This window comes from Nelumbo lutea, chromosome 5 (genome assembly GCF_056320005.1).
Source record: "Nelumbo lutea isolate HS-2025 chromosome 5, American lotus-T2T, whole genome shotgun sequence".
NCBI classification, from domain to species: domain Eukaryota; kingdom Viridiplantae; phylum Streptophyta; class Magnoliopsida; order Proteales; family Nelumbonaceae; genus Nelumbo; species Nelumbo lutea.
Window position 1 is genome coordinate 84,237,934 of NC_142688.1, and position 18,355 is coordinate 84,256,288.

The 18,355-nt window shown below is 40.3% G+C and overlaps 1 pseudogene across 1 annotated transcript; it reads left to right on the top strand.

The window, feature by feature from the left end:
* The first annotated feature begins 12,451 nt into the window (after positions 1-12,451).
* Positions 12,452-15,939, top strand: LOC148853198 (receptor-like protein kinase FERONIA pseudogene; annotated as a pseudogene). Its single transcript, XR_016098822.1, has 2 exons — positions 12,452-12,638; positions 12,892-15,939. The product of XR_016098822.1 is annotated as a receptor-like protein kinase FERONIA pseudogene (transcript).
* The last annotated feature ends 2,416 nt before the right edge of the window (positions 15,940-18,355 follow it).

The following is an 18,355-nucleotide window of genomic DNA, read 5'->3' on the forward strand; positions in this document are numbered from 1 at the left end:
CTCATGTGACTGCAATCATCTGTAAACAGCAAGAAATATCAACTTCCACCAAAGGATTCTGCTTTCATAGGCCCACAAAGGTCAGCATGAACAAGCTCAAGACAATTAGATGCTCTTCTAAATTTTCCTACAGCAAATGGCTTTTTATTTTGTTTCCCATAGATACACCCTTCACACAAATCTAAAGATTCAATTTTAGGAAGCCCAAAAACTCTCTTTTTTATTCAACAACTTTAACCCCTTGACATGTAAATGCCCATACCGTAAATGCCACAATCTAGATTCATTATTTTCTTTGACAATAAGAGCATGACTCTCTACACTAAAGATGTCAAGAGGAAACAACTTATTTTTGGTCATACAAACATCAACTATTATCTGACCTGATTTTTTATCTCTAATCACACATTAACCATCATCAAATGAGAGAATAACCACCATCCATCAGCTGTCCAACACTTAACAAATTGTGTGACAAGCTAGGAATAAAATAGACATCAGAGAGAAGTTTAATTTTACCGTGATCGTTGTTAATCGCCACAGTACCTTTGCCTTCAACTTGTATCTGCTTGTCTCCAATTCTCACTTTCAACTTGTATGATTCATCAAGTTCCTTGAATAATGACTTCACGCTGGTCATGTGATTTGAGCAACCGCTATCCAAACACCAAATGTCAGTAGAGACAGTTGTGTCTTCATGATAGGCCATGAACAACTTCACCTCCTCTTCCTCTTCTTTTTCTGCATAGCTTGCTTGTTTTTCCCTTTTCCAGCATTCAGCTTTTATATGCCCATATCTTTTGCAGTAGTGACATTGAACACCACTCTTGTTGCCTTTTTGCTTGTCATCAAACGGCCTATGTTCATCTTGCTCACCATCTGCCTCTACCTGGACCACCTCTACCACGGTGTCCTCCTCTTCCACGTCCTCTGCCCGCTGCATCTTTTGTCTCATCCTTATGGTTAGAGGACTCCCCCTTCACATGAAATGCTTTCTCTTCACATTTTTCAACTAATCTGTTCAGTCTGGCTTCATGAGCTTGCAAAGAACCCATTAATTCATCAAAAGAGAAATTAGACAAGTCTTTTGACTCTTCAATGGCAGCAGCTACATGATTGAATTTTGGAATAAAACTTCTCAATACTTTTGCAACTATAGTTACATCAAAAACTTCTTCTCCATAGAATTTCATTTGATTAACAATGGCAAATACTCTAGAAAGGAAAACTTGTAATGATTCCCCACTTTTCATATTCAAGGTTTCTAAATCACAACGAATGGATTGAAGTTTCACCATGATTACCTTCGAGGAGCCTCGAAACGCCAGCTGCAATGTCGTCCAAGCTTCGTTCGCTGTTGTTGCTGCTGCAATTTTGGAGAAAATTGACTCATGAACTGTTTGTTGGATGAAGAATAATGCTTTAGAGTCCTTCTTCTTCTCTTTTAGCCTGGCCTCTTCATCTGGATCAGGATAGCCATTTTCCACCAAGTCCAATAGATCTTGAGACCTGAACAGAGTCTTCATCTTGATGCTCCAGAATTCATAGCATTCCCCTTTGAAGATAGGAATTGCTAGTTGAGAAATGCTCACCATATTGCCATTGGTTGCCATGATTTTTATGCCCAGTTGTGAAAGAACAAGGCTCTGATACCACAAATTGTTGGAGATCGAAGTAAAAAACAAGTATAAACAGAACAAAGTTTATTTGCTGAAGTTTGTAGTTAACTGCTACGTTTTATTTCTGAACTAAATGTGCCTATATATAGGCTCACAATTAAAAACTAAATTGCTAAAATTTCTCAACAAACAGATTTTATTGGCACTACATCATACCTGAATTAAACAATCAAAAAATAAAGGAGAAAATATCTGAACCGAAACCTAGCTGTCAAAGACCAAGTCTAGTTTTCAACTTTTGAATCAACTTCAACAGGAGCAACCAATTCAAAAGAGTGTTGGGATTCATTAGCTCGTATCCTTGCCTCCAAGTCTAGTGCAACAATGCTACAACTCAGGTATGAATTATTACACATACAAAAGGGATCAATGACTATGCATGAACATCTCTTGAAGGTGAGGAATATAGCTGATGCACTTGCAGTAGCTGATCAACCCATGTCTGAAATGGATCTGGTTCTTATTGTTTTGGGAGGTCTTGGACCTAATAATGAGGCCCTAACCACTACAATCACAGTCCATGCATCTGAATACACATTTGATGAAGTACAAGAGTTGCTTCTCAATCATGAAATAAGTTAGACAACTTTAAATTTCTTGTTGGTTCCTCTGTTATGACTGCTAATATTGTAGCAAAGGATGGCAAAGGACCTCATCCTCCTCCTTCATATCCACAACCTGACAAGAATAAACCTAAAATTCCACTCACTGATACTCAACGACCGAAATAATCTATGAATTCTGATACACCTCCGGTCAAGTGTCAAATCTGTGGGGGACTACAATTCTACTATCAAGTGTTATAACTGATTCGACAACGTTCGGTTTCCTGCAAAACCAAAGAATTATGCTGCCATGACTGCTTCATCTTCATCTTAACTTGGAGATTCTAGATGGTATCCGAACTCTGGTGCTACCAATCATCTTACAACCAACCTACAGAACTTGAGGTTTCATTCTGAATACAAAGGGCCAAATCAGATAGTGGTGGGCAATGGCACAAGTCTGAACATTCTTCACACTGGGTCTTCTACTATTTCATCTACCGATCGTCCACTATTACTTCATAATATTTTGCATGTTCCTGCCATTACCAAAAACTTGTTATCTGTTCATCAATTCACTACCGATAATGATGTCTTCTTTGAATTTCATCCTCATGTGTTATGTAAATGACCGCTCCTCGGGGAAGACACAGCTGGAGGGACCGAGTAGGAGTGGGCTCTATCAACTTGATTTATCATCTCCTACTTCGAAGATTGCTTGCGTAGGTGAACGCACGACCATTGACCATTGGCATGATCGCCTTGGACATCCTTTAATAAAGGTCTTGCGACATGTGTTAGCAGATTATCAATTACCTATTTCTTCTCATCATAAACCTGCCTTCGGTACACCATACCAGCAAGGTAAGGAACATCGTCTTCCATTTGTTCCTAGTGATTCAGTTGTTAATGCTCCATTAGACATTATTTATTTAGATTTGTGGGGTCCCTCCCCAGTTAGCTCTGTTAATGGTTACTCGATGTGTTCTCTGTCTTCATCTACTACTGCTTCAACTGATTGCTCTCACACACTTGGGCCACCCCTAGTGGTACCTATTTACCTAAGCATTGGTTGCATACAACGACCCACTATCATCCCACTTCAACTAACAGTTCTCAGTTTGGGCCTTTGGTTTCTTCATCATCCTCACTTGAACCAAATTCAATCTCACCTTCTGTTGCTCTTGCAATTACGGTTCCCCACATATCTGCTAAACTGATGTCTACAACTTCTCCACATGTATCAAATGAGTCATTGCCTACAACCTCTCCACCAATTGGGCCCTCAACTCCATCTTTTGTACCTCAAAACAACCACCCTATGGTTACACGGTCTAAAAATGGCATATGGAAACCAAAGACCTTCTCTATCACAAAGCATCCTCTGTTCACTGAGTATTATCAACCAAACTCTTTTCATCAGGCCCATAGTGATCCTAAATGGCGGGCCACCATGGATTCTGAGTTTAATGCCTTGGTAAAAAATGGGACATGGACCCTTGTTCCTAAGCCACCCAATGTTGAGCCCATTAGTTGTAAGTGGGTTTTCAAGTTGAAGCGTTATCCTGATGGAACAATTGAACATCACAAGGCACGAATTGCTGCTCAAGGTTTTACTCAATGGACTAGCATTGATTGCACTGAGACTTTTAGCCCTACTATTAAGCCCACTACTATCATGTCATTTTGGGTCTTATTTCTATGGGTTGGTCACTCCAACAATTGGATGTTCAAAATGCATTTCTTCATGGGGACCTTGCTGAAATTGTGTATATGTCCCAACCACCAGGATTCAATGACCCCCACCATCCTCATCATGTATGCTTACTACATAAATCGCTTTACGGGCTCAAACAAGTGTCTCGAGCATGGTATCATAAGTTTACCAACTTCTTGCTTTCTTGTGGGTTTAATGCTTCTCAATCCAATACTTCTCTCTTCTTAAAGCATGATGTTTCGTCATCTCTTTTTGTTCTCATTTATGTAGACGATATTATTGTCACGGGATCTAATTCCAAGGTTGTCTCTAATCTCGTTCACTTGTTGGGTTCTCAGTTTGCTGTTAAGGACCTAGGCCTCTTGCATTACTTTTTGGGTGTGGAAGTTCTACCCACTAAAACAGGCTTGTTCTTATCACAAAAGAAATATATCTCAGATCTATTGTTGCAAACTCACATGGATGGTTCTAAACCAGTTACCACTCCCTTACAGCCTAGTGTTCATCTCTCGAAATCTGAAGCACTCCTCTTTCGGACCCATGTGAATATAGACAGGTTATTGGCACACTATAGTATATCTTACTCACCAGGCTCAATTTATCATTTGTTATTGCTAAACTATGTCAGTTCATGCACTGCCCAACTTCAGCCCATTGGGCCCAAGTTAAGCACTTGTTGCATTATCTCAAGCATACACTCACATTTGGCCTCACCATTAACAGTTCTCGAGATTTTTGTCTTACCGCATTCTCTGACATGGATTGGGCTAGTTGCCCTGATGATAGAATGTCTCATGGTGGTTTTTGTGTTTTCATGGGTCCCAATATTATTTCTTGGTCCTCCAAGAAGTATCCTACTGTTTCAAAGTCTAGTATGGAAGCTGAATACCAGACTATTGCCCTTGCTGCCTCCGAACTCCTTTGGCTTCGTTCCTTGCTCATGGAGCTTCACATTCCACTGTCCGCTCTGCCAGTACTTTGGTGCAATAATATAGGGGCTACGTACCTCTCTTCCAATCCAGTTTTTCACTCATGCTCTAAACATATTGAAGTTGATGTGTATTTTGTTCGGCATCATGTCCAACATAACAACCTTGTCGTTCATTTTATCTCTACCAAGGACCAACTTGCAGATATTTTCACCAAATCACTTCTTAGTCCACGATTTGCATGGCTTCGTGGCAAGTTGAAATTTGGCACCCCAACGTTCAACTTGCGGGGGTGTTAGGGATATCATTGCCCCTAGACATGTGAAGACCTCCCCCATCTTTGAAGATAGAGTTTGTGTTTTTAGACTCGTTTGATTGTATCAGTTTTTCTCGCATATCTATGCAAGTTTTTTACTCATCCATGTGTATTCTTGGTACATCTCTTGACGATACTGAGATCGGCTTCCATCAGGGCGAGCCCGTGCCTACATCATTCCAACCGCCTTTTGCAACCCTACATTAGGAATATCTCTCCATGAAATAGTGAAATAAAACACATAAGCAATGAGATATTCTCAATGTAAGGATGTAAAGGCTGCTCCAAGGTTCAAAGTATCAATACGTATCGAGATACGAACCAAGAAGGATGGAGAAGATAATAGTTTCTCTTGATATATTCAATTCAATAGGCTATAGTTCTATTTTTAATAGAGCTAATTATAATAGGGATACAATAGGGAGACAAGGTCGGTGACCTAAAGAGGATACAATAAGGAAAGAAGAGAAGATAAGCTATGTACAACTATCTCCTAGAAGGAAGGAGATAATGAAACTAATTTTGATAGAATACACTAACATCCCCCCTCAAACTCAAGATGGTAATGCATCAGTCATCTGGAGTTTGCCAACGAGAGCACGAACAATATCCTCAAGCACATGATGACGAATAAAGTGACAACCAGTCTCAATATGCTTAGTGCGCTCATGAAATACATCATTGTGGGCAATCTATATGGCGCTATGATTGTCGTAGTGAAGAGGGGTTGCAGATGAATGAGTAATTCCCATGTTATGGAGTAACCATCGTAACCATAGCAGCTCGGAGGTAGTGTCAACAAGAGCTTGATATCAGCTTCAGTACTGGAACGAGAGACAACCGTTTGCTTCTTACTATGCCAAGATATAAGAGAATCTCTAAGAAAGAAGCAATAACCAGTAGTGGAGTGTCTATCAGTAGGATCATCGGCCCAATCAGCATTAGAATATGCGATCAAATGAAGAGAGGAAGAACTGGAGTAGTGAAGTCCATGAAACAAAGTGCCCTTAACATAATGGATGATTCGAAGCACAGCAGCATAATGAGTAGTGCGAGGGGCAGACATGAACTGACTCACAATATGGACAACATACGCAATATCAGGACGAGTAACAGTAAGGTATACAAGACTGCCAACTAGTTGCCAATATAAGGTGCAATCACTAAGAGGAGTACCATTAGTGGCTGACAAATGGGCATTAGGCTCAATTGGAGTGTTAACAGTCTTAGTATCAGTGAGTCCCGCACGAGAAACAAGATCAGTGGCATACTTGGCCTGAGACAGATAATATCCCGATTGGTCAGAGGAAACCTCAATGCCTAAAAAATAAGTTAGTCGACCAAGATCTTTCATTTCAAACTGTTTGCTAAAAAAGGTCTTAAGAGCGGAAATGCCCTGCAAATCATCGCTAGTAATGATCATGTCATCCACATAAAGGAGGAGAAGTACACAACCCTGAGAGGTCTTTCGGATGGACAAGGCATGATCATAAGTGCTAGATTGAAAACCAAACTGACAAACAGTGGAACTGAATTTGGAGAACCATGCTCGAGGCGCCTACTTAAGTCCATATAGAGCCTTATGGAGACGGCAAACCTGATTAAGGAGATGATCATAACCAGGAGGGGGCTGTATATAAATCTCTTCAGAAAGATCACCATTGACAAAAGAATTCTTAACATCCATCTGAAATAACTACCAATGCTTAGTTGCAGCAATAGCAATAAGACTGCAAATAGAAGTGAGACAGGCTACTGGAGCAAAAGTCTCCTCATAATAAATGCCATACTCCTGTGTGAACCCTTTAGCTACCAATCTAGCTTTATACCTTTCAACTGAACCATCTGCCCGAGTCTTGATTTTGTAGACCCATTTGCAACCAATCACGGATTTATCTGGAGGCAGGTAAACTAAATCCCAAGTATGAGTGCTTGTAAGAGCTTGAATTTCTTCTTCCATAGAGGGCCAGTACTAGCTTTGCGATAGGTACAAGGCTCATATAAAGATACAATGGTAGAATAACAATGAAAATCACGAAGAAGAATGGAAGGTTTAGTGACCCTACCAGAGCGACGGAGTGAAACATTAGAATGAGCAGGGTTGAATTCATCAGGAGGAATCAAGGGCTCAGAAGAAGGAAGAGCTGGAGGATCCATAGCCAAGGTAAATGCATCAGGAGAGGTTGCAGGTTGTGCAGTACTGTTAGAGCTATCAGATGAAGTAGTCAAACCTGCAAGTACATCATCGGGAAAAAATGAGATAGTGGGATTAGTAAAAAAATGTGAAGATGTCGTGGTAACTCGAAATGAAGAGAGATTGGAAAACATTTTGTGTTCCCAAAAGGTAACATGATGAGATTATGCGAAGTCGTTGGAAAAGAGGATCCCAACACCAATATCCTTTATGTTCAATACCGTACCCGAGAAAACAACATAGGCGTGCATTTGGTTCCAATTTGGTATGTTCATGAGGTTGTAATAGAACAAAACAAGCACAACCAAATACATGAAGAGACTGGTAATCAGGGCAATGGCCATACAATCATTCATAAGGAGAAATGTTACCAATAACAGGAGAAGGAATGCGATTGATGGTATAAACAGCAGTGAGGGCTGCTTCCCCCAAAAAATGTTCAGGACAAGAGGAAGAGATTAAAAGAGCTCGAACAGTATCAAGAATATGTCTATGTTTTCATTCTACACGCCCATTTTGTTGAGAGGTACCGGGACAGGATCTATGAATGATAGTCCCATTTTGTGAAAAAAATTAAGGATAGAATCTCTGTATTCCATGGCATTATTAGGGCAAAAAATTTTGATGATAGAGGAAAACTGAGTTTTGATCATGGTGGCAAATTGAATATAAATTGCAGATAATTCAAATTTATTATGCATGAGATAAATCCAAGTATATCGAGAGAAATCATCAATGAAGATCATAAAATAACACGAACCACCCATGGTATTATGAGGCGAAGGGCCCCAAATATCAGAATGGATAAGATCAAAAGGTGCAGAAGAAACAAAATCACCTATAGTAAAAGGCAAAGCATGATGTTTTGAAATAGAACATGAAACACAATCAAAGTCTGTTGTTTTAACAGGACCCAAACATCCATTAGAAATTAAAGATCATAATTTAGAAGTAGAAATGTGACCAAGATGAGAATGCCAGACATTAGAGGTGACAATAGCAGCAAGAGATGGTAATTGAAGAGATGATAGCTCAAACAATCTCTCAACCTTATGGCATGTCCCAATGATCTTCCCTGTCCATGGATCCTACACAGTACAACCACGACTTGAAAAATGTAATTCAAAACCAAATTCACATAATTGTCCAACAGATATAAGATTTAGAGATAATTTAGGTACCAAAAAAGTGTTAGGAATTGACAAACGAGATGCTAAAACAGTGCCTACACTTTTGACAGTTAAGGTGGAACTATCGGCAGTATGAACAATTGGTGCAATAGATGTGACTTGGAAGTAAACAGTGATGAATTGGATGGCATATGATTGCAACAGGCAGAATCAAAATAACATAATGAGGTAGTACCTAGAGTGATGGACAAGACTGAATTAGAAGGCATACCACAATTAGGTTGGAGCTGGTGAAGAAGAGCTTGGAGTTTTCTAAGAGAAAATTTTGGAGATGTATTATCAAAAGAATTCTCTGTGGTAGCAGTTGCAGTAGAACTCAAAGCCTGAGAACCCATGGATGAGGACTTCTGTCCAGATGCCTTTTCGGCTTGCAAGCAGCAGCACTCAAAAATAGTGTGACCAGTCTTCTTGCAGTAATTGCAGAAAGTCCGCTTTGAAGATTTAGTTGAAGAAGTAGCAGGCGTACCCGGAGTAGCAAGAACAATATCAGTAGATAATAAGGATCGCTCATCTCGAAGTGTTTTTAGACGAGTTTCTTCAGAGAGCAAATTTTTTATCACAACTTCAAGAGAAGGCAATGGACTACGATGAAATAGAGTACCACTAATAGGTTCATACTCATCCCTGAGAGTCATCAGAAGATGCCAAACACGTTGGCGATAGCGAAGCTTGGAATAAGTAATAGCTGCAAAGGTACTATCCCATTCAGGTTCACACTGTGCTAACTGATCCCAAAGAACTTGTAATTCAGAGACATAACTATGAATGGTCTATTTAGGTTGCTGCTTCATACAGTGAAGACGCCTATAGAGCTGAAATTGATGCACATCATCAAAAATAGAATAACGAATTTGTAAGAAATCTCATACCTCTTTAGGAGAGTCATATCTACGAAATTCCAACTTGATGCTTGCAATACAAGTATTGCGAAACCAGGTCAATATTTGATGATTTTTTTCGTCCCATTTTTCTACTCGTTCAGCAAATTTATCTTCTGTTTCATCAGCAATTTTAGTAGGTTTTGGAATCTCACCTGTCACATATCGCCATAGAAGGTGTCCCTTGAGAAAACTGCACATATCCTGGGACCATAAATCATAATTTGAGCCATCGAAGGTAACAGTGATGGGATGAGAGATATGTTGAGCAACTTCAGATGAATCCATGAGGAGAAACACAAAACTCTGGAGCAACGCAAATCACAGGAAAAGAAACAAGGTAGACCCAGGGCTCTCGCTCAGGCTCGGGCTCAGACCCGTGTTCCTTTTCTTGCTTTCTTTAGTTAATTCTGTTTCTGTCTTCCCCCAACTAAGCCTTAGCGACCTGCTCAGACAACAGCAATGGCGAGTCAAGCGATTGAGAATTATAGAGAGAAGGCAGAGATGCTCTCTGCAAGAAGAAATCGTTGCAGCTTCTGGAGGAGATATCGCTGTCCAAGAGTCTATTGCCGCTGGATGGCACGGAGAAGGTGGGCTACAACAGGGAAGCCAGGTTCGTTTGGCTTAAGGAGGAAGAACACAGCACACCTTCAAGTGCACAGGAAGCAGGTCTCGTATGCGAATGAGATTATCGCCTTCGTGGAGAACCACCGGATGAAAAAGCTAATCGGCGTCAAGAGTAAGGAGCTCCTTATTCGAGTTGGGTCACCCTCTGGGATATCTACCTCGATGACCCTGCTTCCAGTAAGATCTCGTTCAAAATGCCGGTCGTTGGTCAGGTCGCAGAGGATCCAAGCTTGTTCCGCAGCCAGCCGGACTAGAGCGGAGGAGTCGTTGGTCTAGTCGCAAACTTGGAAGACGGAGGATCCAAGCTTCAGTTCTCTGTTTACCTCTGTACCGGGTTTGAAGAAGAAGAAGCAAATAAGAATTGAACTCAGTTTTCTACGTGCGCTAGAAGTCATGTACAGGACAACGATCACGACGGGCGGTTATGCGAGGGAGCTAGTCTTCAACCCGAGGTGCTACGATAACCGGTGCAACGATAGTGTGTACTCATCAGAGGGCGCCGACGAAGCTCAAGTGGAGGGACGGATTTGATAAAATATCACAGGCTCTGATACCATGATACGAACCAAGAAGGATGGAGAAGATAATAGTTTCTCTTGATATATTCAATTCAATAGGCTACAACTCTATTTATAATAGAGCTAATTATAATAGGGATACAATAGGGAGACAAGGTCGGTGACCTAAACAGGATACAATAAGGAAAGAAGAGAAGATAAGGTATATATAGCTATCTCCTAGAAGGAAGGAGATAATGAAATTAATTTTGATAGAATAAGCTAACAGATTGATACATATCGTTTCAATGGCTTTCCGATATGTCTCCAAAAGGATTGTATCGGATCAAACCATGGTTCAGAGGATAGACGCACTTAAACTGATCCCTCTAAACTGGTTTTAAAAAATTAATAAATAAAACATAAAAAAGCACGATACAGGCCAATACTCCGGTTGGTTATGCCCCGGACATATTCCCAATGCAACGCTGTAAAGGGTTCCAACGATATTCGAACGGGCCTTGCACTGACGAAAGCCGAATTCCTTCATACTCTATAATTTGAACAGTGTCTACTTGTAAGCAGATTATTCGGTTTTAGCATTTTAAGTAACTGAAATTAATCTTAGATAACTGTGGATGGCTGTTAGAAAGAGAGGCAGCATTTTGATATCATCTAAACTCCCAGGTGACTGTCAATTGAAGCAGCAAGAATAACGAAACAGAGCAAGAACCTATACGACGATCACTTCCAGGACTGATGACCTTTGCGTGACGGGAGTACCTCTGAAGGGAAATTCCCGCAATAAATCGTTGTATTCCAGCTCCTAACACGAAAAAAAAAAAAGAAAAGAAAGGAGAGGAGATGAAGAATTGCTCAGACCAGTAAAAAATCTTGTAAGAGGAAGATGAAATCAAAAAGCGGCTTCCCTCCGTTCTGGTGTGAATGGATGTAGTACGTCATGGGTTGAGTTTGGCGAAACGACTTCATAATTCAAAATTTGAAGCACACAGATATCTACTTTATCCTAGATTCTGATTTAAAATTCTTACTTGATAAAAATACCATGAACCCAAGACAAATGGATCAAAAGAAAATTAACAAGAGGAAGACAACATAAAATAACAAGAGGATAGGAATTGAACAGAAGTAATGATTCAATAAGATCGAGTTGATTCTCCTGGTAATCCAATATAAAGATTTAGTGTGCTAAATCCTCTGTGTCGGATTCCATGTCAGAAGTTTTAGCTCTGAAATTAAGGATGCAATTACTACCTTGATCTCCAATTTTTCTTTGAAAACGTGAGTAAAAATTTACGTTCCAGGGTTCAAAAAAATAGGAGAAGATAATGTTGGGATTTTACTGAGCTCCTGCTTTATGCACGACTAGTTTTGTTGGTGAAACAATGGCTACTCTGAAACAATACCTGTCGTATTTTGGTGGCGGAGATGAAAGAAGCTTTCTCCGCCTCCAGTGTGAAAGCTCAAGCTTCTCTGCGTCCAGTTTCCCTACTAGGCTTCGCTCATTCAGTGAAAGCTCAAACGGTGGTTCAAAGAAACCCAACAGAAGAGATATAGACGGAGCTAGCTTACACAGATGAAAGCTGAAGTCATGATTCGGAGAAGAGTTCTGATATCCTGGTTTTGGTGCAGCGCTAAAACCGCGTCGTAACATCAAGCCCAAACAGAGAGTGAGAGGTGAAAGCAGCAACTCAACGAATATGAATTGGTCTTACGGGATTAAGAAAGTGCAATTTGGTTTAAAAAAGATAAATTTTTTATGCCGCTCGAAAACACGACTGATTTTGCCACATGACCGAACTTGGTCATTTAATATTCCAAAAGTCGTTTTTTCAAGTTCAAACCGTGAAACTGTGTTCTGCAGCTATCTGGATAATCTACTCCCAGTCTCAAGGTCAGATTTTTGTACCCTCTCAAGTCCCAATATACCGAATTTCGACCTTCTCTCTGCATCTTTCCAAGCCGGAAAGCTCGAAAACGTTTGAAATCTGCCGTTTGGATGTGTTCGATCAATCAGTTTAACGAAGGTTTGAGTGCATTTCGGTGTAAGCTACTAAGCTTGTTTAGGATTTCTATATTCTGCATTTCCGTTGGCTTTATTTTTATTTGATTCTGCTCGTAAATGGATTTGGAATATGTGAATTAGTTTGTTTTGAAGAAATAAGGAGTTTCTGATTAAGAACTAAGCTTCGACATCGTTTCTTCCATGAATTCTCTCGTTCTTCTTATTGGTTCCGTCAAGTAGTTTTTGGGTTTGTCATCTCTTGGTAGGTCGGTCTGATTTTTTATTCATTAAAGGTTGAAGCCTTTTCTCCTCGGGGAGGCCAGGAGAGTTAATAAAGCCTAGTTTGCAGCCCAGAACTGTCACCTAGCCGCTGATCAAATACTCTCTTGGTAAAGTTAATTGTTACGGCATCTATTCGTCCCTTTGATTTTGCCATGAAGAGATTTAACTGGGTTCATCTTATTTTCATTTCCTTCTGCCTCTTGTTCCTACTCCATCTGATATCTGCGACTGATCTATACGTTCCAACGGACAAAATCCTCCTGAATTGTGGTGCTGCCTCAGAAACAACAGATACAGATGGTCAGAAATGGAGTGGAGATGTTGGGTCCAAGTTTTTACCTTCATCAGACAACACATTAACCTCTAGAGCTGCCACTCAAGGCCCATCCGTCCCCGAAGTCCCTTACATGACAGCAAGGATATTCCACTCTGAATTTACATACACTTTCCCGGTCACATCTGGCCGGAAATTCGTTCGTCTCTACTTCTATCCAACTTCTTATAATGGCCTCAATGAATCTAATGCGCTCTTCTCCGTCACTTCCGGCCCCTATACTCTTCTCCACAACTTCAGTGCTTCGCAAACTGCCGAGGCTCTAAACTATGCTGTCGTTCCTAAAGAGTTCTCCTTAAATGTGGAGAATCAGAGCTTGAATTTAACATTCAAGCCATCGTCCAATGCTTCCAATTCCTATGCATTTGTTAATGGGGTCGAGATTGTTTCGATGCCTGATATTTACAATAATGCAAACGGTGCCTTACTTGTTGGTCTCAATACTCAGTTCCCCTTAGATAACAGTACTGCCCATGAGAATGTTTACCGGCTAAATGTGGGTGGCAACGACATTCCACCATCGGAAGATACCGGTCTCTTGCGATATTGGCGTGATGATTCGATATACATCTTTGGAGCAGCTTCTGGTGTGACACAGTTTTCAGACATTACAATTCACTACCCTTCAAATGTTCCTAACTATACTGCACCAAAGAATGTTTATGCCACAGCCAGAACTATGGGACCAGATGCAAGTGTCAATGTGAATTACAATCTGACATGGATTTTCCAAGTTGACCCAGGATTTTCCTACCTGGTTAGGCTCCATTTCTGTGAGATTCTAGCTGACATAACCAAGATCAACCAAAGGGTGTTTCAGATCTTCATCAATAACCAAACTGCTGACGATGGCGCAGATGTGGTTGGTTGGACCAATGGAAATGGAATTCCAATTTATAGAGATTATGTCGTGCTTGTTCCAAAAGGGAATGTACAGCAGGAGCTCTGGCTAGCACTGCATCCTGCTACAGCATCAAAGCCCAATTACTACAACGCAATCTTGAATGGAGTGGAGATCTTTAAATTAAATGATTCTACTGGAAACCTTGCTGGACCCAATCCAATTCCCCCTGTAAGACAAAATGTGATTGACCCATCTTTGGCTAGACCTCCTTCTAGTAATTCAAAGAACCAGGCTGCAGTCATTGCTGGAGGAGTTGTAGGTGGTATTGCTGCTGTTTGTATTCTCTGTTTATTGGTGTTTGCTGTATTCCGATGGCAGAGGAAAAGGAAGTACTCTGGTGCCACCGGTGGTACGCCATCTGGGTGGGTCCCTGTTTCTCAGTATGGAAATTCACACTCTGGAGAAGGGTCTACCAAGAAAAGCAAAACTAGTGGAAGCTATACGTCCTCGCTTCCTTCAAACCTTTGTCGCCACTTTTCCTTTGCAGAGATCAAGGCTGCCACCAACAACTTTGATGAAGCACTACTGCTTGGTGTTGGTGGTTTTGGCAAGGTCTACAGGGGTGAAATTGATGGTGGGAGGACTAAGGTTGCAATCAAGCGTGGCAACCCGTTGTCTCAGCAAGGGGTCCGCGAATTTCAGACAGAGATTGAGATGCTCTCAAAGCTCCGCCATCGTCACCTCGTCTCACTGATTGGCTACTGTGAGGAGAACTGTGAAATGATCCTTGTCTATGATTACATGGCTCATGGGACTCTCCGTGAGCATCTCTACAAGACTCAAAAGCCACCCCTCCCTTGGAAGGAGAGGCTTGAGATCTGCATCGGAGCTGCCCGTGGCCTTCACTACCTCCACACTGGTATCAAGCACACCGTCATCCACCGAGATGTTAAGACGACAAACATCCTCCTAGATGAGAAATGGGTTGCCAAGGTTTCAGATTTTGGCTTGTCAAAGACAGGACCAACGTTGGATCATACTCATGTCAGCACTGTTGTGAAGGGTAGCTTTGGATATTTGGATCCAGAATACTTCAGGAGGCAGCAATTGACTGAGAAATCGGATGTTTACTCATTTGGGGTTGTGCTGTTTGAGATCCTCTGTGCTCGTCCAGCGTTGAGTTCGACATTGCCAAAGGAACAAGTCAGCTTGGCGGAGTGGGCCGAGCATTGCCAGAAGAAGGGAATCCTTGAGGAGTTCATTGACCCATATCTGAAGGGAAAAATTGCACCAGAGTGCTTCAAGAAGTTTGCAGAGATAGCAGAGAAATGCGTGAGTGACCAGGGGAGTGACCGCCCGGCAATGGGAGATGTTCTCTGGAACCTTGAGTTTGCGCTACAGCTGCAGGAGAGTGCAGAGAGTGGTGGGTTCAGTAGCGACATGGACATTGAGGAGACCCCATTAACTGGAAAATGGAAGAAAGATTCAGATGCTTTTTCGGGTTTTGAGAGCACGACAGAATGTAGGAGCAGTGGAATGTCTATGAGCGTTGGGTGCCAGAGTCTCACAAGTGAAGATTCTGGTGGGTTGAGATCTAGTGCTGTTTTCTCACAGATCATGAACCCAAAAGGTCGGTGAAGTGAAACCCAAGCGCCATTTTCTACCTGGATTCAATAAAACCACCAACTTTGTCTGTTCAGCAAATTCGGGTTTCTGTTTCTTTTTTACATCTTTGTTTTTGATCAACTTTTATCTTTTTAGATATGTTCTCTGAATGTTTGTTGTAATGGTAAATTATCACCCAAAGCGTGCAGGAGTTATGTATTTGTACTTGCATTAATTACACCAAGTAAGGTGAATATATGAATTGAGTATTGACAACTGCTTGTCAAAGAACTATGCGTGCCCTAAGAAATTGAGAGAAGGGATTAGCAGAACGGGATAGTTGTTCATTGGGCTGTGGAACCAATGATAATTCATGGCCCATGAATTTATTATTGACACATAGGGGTGTCAATTGGACTGGATTTGGTCGAGTCTGATCCAGTCCAATGTGAGTCCATTATAAATGGACCAGGTCCAATCCAATCCAATTCAATGTTTGGACCGTTCAATCTCTTCAAATTCATTTTGATTTAAATTGGTTTCAATCCAAACCTGGTTCATTGACACACATATTCTTATCTTATATCAATGGATCAAATATTGACTTAATCCAACCCAATCCAATATAAATTTGTTACGAAGGGACCAGTCCAATCCAATCTAATAAATATTTTAGACCGAATTATTCCAGTTCAATATGTCTTGTTGGTCCATCCAATCCATCCAAATTGATTTTAGACTGGACTGGATCTAATCCAAACCGGTCCATTGACATTGACATGGAATATTATTATTGGTTCCACAGCCAACTGAACAGATAGAGCGTTCAGCTAATCCTATCTATTAGGAATTAGGGTACCTTGCTATCCTTTTGGCCGAGGTAGAGTTCCTGGTTCTAACTCGTAGTTCAGATGACGCCTGTCCAATTTTCCATCTCATGATTCTTCACACTTTTGTTGAAACATAGAAGAGGTGGTTTCTTGAACCCATTTGCATTGGGAAGTCTTTCATCATTGTCCTTCCATCTAGGGGTATCAATTGGATAGGATTTGGTCCAATCCAATCCGGTCTAATGAATCCATTACAAATGGATCATGTCCAATCTAATCCAATGAATACTTTGGGTCATTGTAAACCAATTCAATTCGAAATTTGGACCACTAATTTATTCAAATTGGTTTTGATTTAGATTTATTCCAATCCAAACTTTATCCATTGACCCAATCCAATACAAATCTGTTATAGATAGACCAAGTCTAATCCAATTCAATATATCTTATTGATCTGTAAAATCCAAAAATCGGTTCGTTGAATTGGTGGTGATTGAAAACTATAGTTGGATTGGGTTGGATTATGGATGCGTCACACTTCACGCGGAATCAACTGTTTAGAAAAGTGGTGAATTATATAATAAATTATTAAATTTGGTTAGATGAAGATGTAGTTTATATAGAAATTGTTTATAGAAATAAGAATCAATTGGGTCAGCTAGCGGAACCCATTGGATGACGGTTGTGTGGTTAGTGTAGTCGGATTCTTGACTGAGTCGATGTGAATGTGTTTTGGAAGCTAATTTGAGGTGATAGTTTTTATTTGTTTACTTAGCACTTGAAAGTTAGAAGTAAACTTCCAGGAGAATATTTGTCTAGTGTCTTCTAACACGCATTTTTTAGTTATAAAACTTATAATTGGTTTCATACATCAATCAATCAATAGATTCCTACCTCCTAACCCCGAAAAAAGGTTGAAAAATGAAAAAAAGAGAAAAGGTCAATGAATGGGTTGGCATGGATATATACAAAGATCGATTGAGTTGGATAATATTTTTCAGGGTTTCGTTTTTGGTGTATTTACCATCCAGTAGCAAGGTTCTAAATATCAATATAGGGAGTATCAGCTTGTATAGTGTTTTTTGATGTTTTATTTATTTATTTTTTCAAAACCAATTCTAAGGAGTTGATTTAAGTTCCAGCTACCCTCTGAATCATGGCTGACCCGATACAATACCTATAGGGTTGTATCAAGAAACTCCCGGTATGATACATATCGGTCGATACGAGCCGATACGTATCGATACTTTGAACCTTATCTGGTAGTGATTAGTGGTGGAGTCAGGAATTTTCTTTTGAAGGGATAAAGTTAAATAGTAAAATGAGATAAAAAGTAAAAGAGATAGGATTTGAAGAAAATGAAGCGAGAAGGCTTGAATCTATTACAGATTTTTAAAGACGGACTTGAGTTTTATTCTTTGAAGAGCTAGCGATCAATCAGTGCTGCCTCAACATGTCATGTGGACATGCCTTAGTGACAATACGACGTTGTCATTTAGGCTTTGTTTGGTTACAATGCAAATAAATTTGCATTTATGCAAAACCATGACAGTACAAATGATTTGTGTAGATTTTGACCTATTTTTGTTTCAAATTTTAGCTTGTACTGTTTGATTGGAATACAAATGAAATAAATTAAGACATGAAGCAGAATAAAGTAAAATCTGAAACAAAATTAAACAAGAATTTACATTTTTCTACACTTGCACTCTCATACATTTGTACTAGTACAAATAAAATTGCATTGCATCCAAACACAACCTTAGGCTCTTGGAAGGATTACAAATATGTACAATACATATAAAATATAAGGTTTTGCACTCTACGTATTTGTATTTGTACTCCTTCCAAACTGACCCTTA